Genomic DNA, 7,238 nt, shown 5'->3' on the forward strand with positions numbered 1-7,238 from the left:
ATATTTCATATATATGTCATTCAAATTCATTATATTTTTATTCTTATTGTTTATTAGTTCAAATTCAATAAATGTAGAGGTGTTGTTTGTTGTTTCTCCCAAAATTACCTACCATAGAAAACATGAGTGCCTCACATCTGTATGATAGAATATGATACCTGGTGCAGGGGACCTCACCTGTTCTGACCGGTTGTGGACCACGGTAAGCACTTTCTTTGTGATTTTCCTTTGTTTCTCAACATAAGCGGAAGTTTTAGCCAAAATTTTTTTTTTCCAAAAGTGGTTGGGACTGGGGGATGTCATAGGTGCGAAAGTGGTCGGGACGTGAAGGGTTAAAGCTTGGGTCAATTTTTACACATTGCCCTCATCCGATTTTTTCATCCAACCTGAGTGTTTCCTGTTGTTTTTGGTGTGATTCGATCGATTTTGACCTTCGTTTCTATCGCAAGTTTCTAGTTTTTGTTGAACGCCACTAGCGACTTACGGTGGAAAGGACCGGTCAAATTCAACAAAAATCACACCAAAAACAACAGAAAACACTCAGGTTGGATGCCTGTTATCACGTGAAACGTATTTTTTTGAGGTTCTTCCCCCTCCCCTCAAGAATACTGGGGGACCTGTGGGAAACCGGGGTTTTGGGTGGGGGAAAAACGCAAAAGCGAGTGATTTCCTACTGGAACTGTTATCAAAATCAAACGAAAAACACTAAAATCCTTCGGAAGAAAATAATTTCAAGCTTCTTAGGGAGTTCGTGTTTCCTAACTGGCAGGCGAAGCCCCCCAGACCCCCCATGACATTAACCAAACTTCATCTAACCTAACCTAACCGGGTGTAAATAAGAAATAATGCATTTACCTAGCAGTTTACAGTTCCTCGTCTGCATCTGAAGAGTCGTCTGTAGCTGTAACGGCAATCGGTGATGGGCGACAGTGCAACACTTTCTGATCCTCACGTAAAATGAGACTTTTGCCTTGATTTGGGTACTTTGTTTCTGTTGAAGGTAAAACACCATGCAATCGCACAAAGGCTACTGTTTTATCTTCTTGCTGGTAGAACCGTGAAATAGTAGTGAAGTTATAAATTTTGCAGGCTTCCCAGTCCATGGTTGAAGACGAACTGAGTTTCAAATCTTGCGGGCCCTAGCGTGGGGCATTTGAAATTCTACTTTGTGATTGGCTGATTCATGTGCCACGGATGCGCTTTATCCACCCACATACATAACACGCACCAACGAACACACACAACTGTCCGACCACGGCAGGGAAAATTTCTCTCCCATAGAGAATAATAAGTGTAATAAATTGCACAACTCATCAACGGTTGATTTAAGACAGAAGTGTCATAGAAGAAAAAATGCTTAGAATTGCGTAAAGTATAAGGTGAGTTAGCCACTTTTGTTGTCAGTGAGTTGGGTGTAAGTACGAAAAAATACCACCCGTCATTGTGATTGGCGGAAGTAAATCGCGTTTAACTCGTTTATTATCAATTTGCGAGAGAAATGTCATAGAAGAAAAGATTCTTAGAATGACCAATTCTACTAGAAAATGTTAACGAAAAGTCAAAAATCGGATGAGGGCAACGTGTAAAATTTGACCAAAGCTTGTAGCTAGAACCAAGGACGCCTTGTATGGTAGGTACCAAAGGGATAATTTCTCTTGTGAGGAGACTGAGGAAGGCTTAATGCAACTCTGTAAACATTTGCATGGAATGGTAGAGCCAGCTGAAAGTAAGCAGAAGGCAGAAATAAAAGAATCACTAACCAACTGGTCGGGCAACTCAAGTCAATGTTGGCTAAGCCTGTAACTAAAGAAGAGGTTGGCACTTTTCTTAGCTCCTTAAAACCTGAGGAGAAAGTATTAAAGACAAGAAATGGACAAGTGATGAAAATAAGGAGGTAAAAACTTCCATGGTAAAAGACAGGAAGGTTTCTATGTTTCATAGCGAACAGCATTCCAATGTATCTTGTCAGAGTTTTCCTGATTACGTTTCTAAAACAGGGAGGCTGAAAGAAATTGGGGTGTTGTATGATCTGCATGAATTGAGGACATATAGCCACGGACTGTAAGAGCAAAATAAATCTTTGGTTAAGTGCAAAAGGGACAGTCATCACAGTGCTTGTGCCCAAGGATGATCAACCATGAGGTTCCTAAAACCACAAGTGTCAACATGATAGTAGTGAAAGCAAATACCCCAGTGACAACGCCAGCTCCAGTTCCAATTGCAGATGTGAAAGTAATGTTAGAAAATGTAAGTGTATCTGTATGTACTCTTTTTGATATGGGTGCACAGAAAACATTCCTTTCTGCAGAAATTGTGGAGAAATTAAAGTTACCTATTATTGGCGAAGTAAAACTAGCCATTACAGGGTTTTTTATTACTAAGGTGGCACAGTCTTTTTCGTTAGACCTTTGATACAACTTGGCAGATATAATTGCCGTATAACAGCAGCTGTACTGAATAATATGGAAACAAGTATATTTATAAAAGGACTGAAGGAAACCTCTGATCATAGACTGAGCTCAGGGATAAGATTGGCTAAACAGAATGTGAAATCAGATACTGTGGGCCCCATCAAAGTTATAATTGGGTCAGACAACTGTGCAAGATTCCTACATAGGACTTTCAAGAAGAATAAAATACAGTTGTTCAAGAGTCCAGGAGGTAGCCTTATTATGAGTCAGTTGCCTTTCCCAAAGCAATGCAGAGGAGAGGCCAAATTGGCAGACTCAATTCTTTGTTACCCCCACAGAGTCATTGATGGTAGCTTGAATAGGTGCAGAATTAGAAAGTACTCAGATCAATCAATGACTTGCTGGAGGAAAAAAAATTTGAACCTGTACACAAATTGTGCCCAGAAATAGGATAAACCTTCTATATGGATAATTTACAAGGTGTTGCTGATACAGAGACGGTAGCATTGAAAACTTATGAAGTTGCCACTTCGTAATGTGGGAAGGCAAATTTGCCATTACAGAGCTGGAATACAAATTCACCACTTGTAAGGAATAGAATACAAGAGGACTATCCAAATAATGACATACCTAAACCTCAAAATGTGTTGAGTCTTAATTGGGATACAAGGGCCGATGAAATAAGTCTGAAACCAATTAAGTCCTGTGATTTTAATCACACCAAGAGATCCTTATGTCAGGTCTCCATTATGTTTGACCCATTAGAACTGGTCAGTCCTATAGTTATTAGGGGCAAATGTTTAGTGCAAGAGGCTTGGCGAGAAAAGTTGGACTTGGACACATGTTGAACAAATGGAACCGATTAGAAAGGAATTTGAAAAAAAAAAAAAAAAAAATCAAGCATTTGTATTCCCAGGAAGATAAACAGTAATGAGAAGTCATATTTGCATATATTTTGTGATGCTTCTCAAAAGGCATATGGGACAGTAACTTATTGTGCAACATGAAATGACAGTAAGATTATGTCCAAACCAGAGCTGCACCAATTAAAGGAAGAACCCTACCTCAAATAGAATTTGCTTCCATAGAAGTAGGAACTAAGTTGGCCATGTATTTAACCGCTACTCTCGATACTCAGTTTGAGCATATTTTTATATGGACTGACAGGAAGATTGTATTTACTGGACAGGGAAGGAAGACAGTAAAATTCCTTTTGTTCGTAAGAGAATCAAGACTAAAAGAACTGTCTTCCAATTTTAAATTTATGCATGTATCCTTCAACCAAAACCCAGCTGATCTGCTCTCAAGAGGCTCGACAGAAAAGAGACTGATCAAAGATGACTTGTGGTTTAAAGGTCCTAAATGGTTACTTACAAAAGAATGGCCCAAGCAGAAACAGTATTGCTGAGGTTAGTATTGTAAACATGGATCCTGTAGTACCTGACCCAGATGTAACTGACATTGGTGGATTTTCATCAATAAGACTATTCCTTAACACTACTAAATTAGTTGTAAAATTTTTGAATAAGAAAGTGGGATTTGAGGAGTTTGATCCCATGGAGAATTGGCTGAAAAGGCTTAAATGAAAATATTATGGAGAAATATTTGACCTTTTATGCCAAAGCACAAGCAGCAATAATTAGCTGACAAGAGATTTAGGATTATTCTTGGATGGAAAGGGTCTAATCAGATGCTGTGGCAGAAGCGTAAATGCTGATTTGCTCTCCAAACTAGGCATCCTATATTTTTACCCAGGAATGACTATTTTGTACAATTAATTGTTAAGGAAGCCCATGAGTTAACTCTTCATGGAGATGTGCCACGGATTTTGGCCTGAGTCTCAGAAAGGTATTGGATTCCTAAGAGTAGAAAGGTTGTAAAGAAGTATCTTGAGTTGCTATGTAGGATGTATGAACAACGACCATATGACTATCCAGGACTACCTGCATTAAAAAGGATAGGGTAAATGTAAGTTGGCCCTTCAAGGTGACTGGAGTTGATTACACTGGGGCTGCAACTGTTATGGGTGAGGGAACTCCCCATAAGGTGTATATACAGTATGTTTGTTTACTTGCACCTACACCAGGGCAGTCCATCTAGAAATGGCAGAAGATGTAAGTTCAGAGACATTCCTGAACGTATTCAGATTTCAGCCAGAAGGTCTTGTCCTAGTAAATTAATAAGCGACAATGGAACCAATTTCACAGGAGCATTACCTCTACACGTAAATATAACGAATGACCCAAACGTTAAGTAGACACTGGGAATCCGAAATTGTACCTGGCAGTTAATAGCTCCTAAAGCACCTTGGTAAAATGGATTCACTGAACGATTGATTTGTACTGTGAAGAACTGCCTTAGGAAAACCTTACACAGAACTAAGATCACTAGAGAGGAGCTGAGGACAGCAATAACTGAAATTTAGACTAGGATTAATGATAGACCTACTACAGTACTTGGATGATACTAGCGTATGAAGTGAAGCCTTGACACCAGCTCATATGTTGTATGGCAGAAAGTCCCATCTGGTGCCTTGTGTGGATATCCAGGAGGAAGTAAATGATCCCACGATGGAGAATAATGAACTAGGGCAACATCTGAGTGAGGGATATCAATGTCTGAAAAAAGTTCTGGGCACGTGGAATAGATATTGGGGCAAAGAATATCTTTTAACCCTGAGAGAGATACTTTATGGGGCTCAGGCTGCTAGTAACAAGTCAGTCATAAAACAGGTGTCGTCTTAGTAAAAACAGAACAACCAAGATCTCAGTGGCCATTAGCTAAAGTCATCTCCACACATCCAGATTCGGAAGGGGTGTTGAGACTTGCAAATATGTAATGTAGGGGACATATCAATATAAAAACCATTGATAAATTGGTGCCCCTTGAGTTAACGGCTACCCCAGACACTGAATGGTGGAGAACAATTGGGTCGACGTGAGCGACCATGAAAGGCCGCAGCACAGGGTTCTTGAGATTTGTGGAGATATCTCCTGGCTAGGGGTCAAATTGAATGATACAGCGTATCATTTTTTGGCCGGCCCCAACACTGTAGGAAATATTTTCCCCTAGAGTAGTATTTGCACTTTTTCCTTTTTAAAATATTTGTTCCTGTTGAAAGCAGAGGAAAAACCATCGAGCAGTTTATTAACCCTGATATTTAGCTCTAGTTCTCGTTAATAATTCTTACTATTAATAAACTAAATGCTCCTGTGTTTAACCTTTGTGGACAAGTGTATTGTAAATACATGTAAATACTTGGGAATTTTTTAAAGCAACGTTGGGTCTGGTTAGTACTTGGATGGGTGACCGCCTGGGAACACCAGATGCTGTTGGCATCCCTACGTGTCAAGTGGGGTTGGTGGAGGATTAGTGCCCCTCCCTGTAAAACAATTAACTCTAAGCCCTTGGCCACCCCGTCTGGGATACATGGCGTCTGGCAATGAATGAATGAACGAATGAATGTGCCTGCGTGGTAGGATGACATGTATTCTAACGAGAAAACAAAGGAAGGTTTAACATAGCTTGGCATAGAGAAGGTGAATATTTTGCTTCAGTCTGATTTAAACTAAGATTAACTTAAGTTGGATTTTCCTTGTAAATTTCATGAAGTAATTCACAGTATTTAAGTAATTGTAATGAAATATTTGGCATCTCTGAATTCTATGAGGGGAGAGCCTCACCATTTTTTTCTTTCTCTTCCTAAAGCTCGTTCGAGCCTCTCCCTGTATAAATCGCATCAATGGTGCTAAGAAAGCCCCAGGCAAACCGACGGAGACCTCAAGCCCATCGTCATCTGTTATTTCGACTCTATCTAGCTAAGTAACCTTTGTGATTTGGCGAAATCAGGGAGACTAGCTAGGATATAAAGAGATCATTACTGGTGAGTTAGAGTATTTATTATACCCAAATTTCCTAAGGGACTTTTAATATTTTACTTTTAGTGTTTGTTGTTGTTACAATAGACCAACATTCTTCAAAATGGAGAGTGCAAAAATGTTTATGACATGGATAAAGCATTGTGATAAATGGGGCAGCCTGTAAGTATAAGTGCAAATATTATCGTTGGTAATTATTAGAACTCAAATTTGCAAAAATATTCACTTACTGGGTGGTATTTGTTTTGAGGCACCACATTCATACACACAAGTGTCAGCGGAAATCGCTCATTTTTCACAACCATCGCGCCCAAAGATGCCAATTGGTTTTTGTGCAGGTATAATGTATGTATGTGTATGAGGATAAGTGTATTGCTTAATATCTACATTTACACTACATATACTCGGTTGCACAGTAAAAATACGTGTATGTGCACATATCCAATGTATATTAGTATCGAAGGGTATTGTGCACAGGATTGTATCTATGTGTATGTAATGTACTGAATATGAATATGCATTTTTGTATTTGGAGGTGCATATGAGTGATTGTTTGTACATTGTTATACAGCTTGTATGAGTGTGTAATACAGTATGCTTAAATAAGTATGTGTACTGTAGATATGTTTGTATGTTTCTGTATATATGTGTATATATATATATATATATATATATATATATATATATATATATATATATATATATATATGTGTGTGTGTGTGTGTGTGTGTGTGTAAGTGTGTACATATATGTATATAAGTGTATATACATATATGTTTGTGTATATTTGTATGAAAATATGTGTTCAACTGTATATGTACAGTATGTAGATACGTGTATGTGATGTGAGCTTTTTCGTGTGTCTGGACTTAACCCGTGCTCAGGTAGACGTGGGTCTGAGAGACCCACCCTCTCTGTCCCATTTTCTAGTTCATTAACTTCTAAATAT

Source organism: Coenobita brevimanus, chromosome 22 (assembly GCF_032717465.1).
Source record: "Coenobita brevimanus isolate Jiangsu-jjx chromosome 22, ASM3271746v2, whole genome shotgun sequence".
NCBI classification, from domain to species: Eukaryota; Metazoa; Arthropoda; class Malacostraca; order Decapoda; family Coenobitidae; genus Coenobita; species Coenobita brevimanus.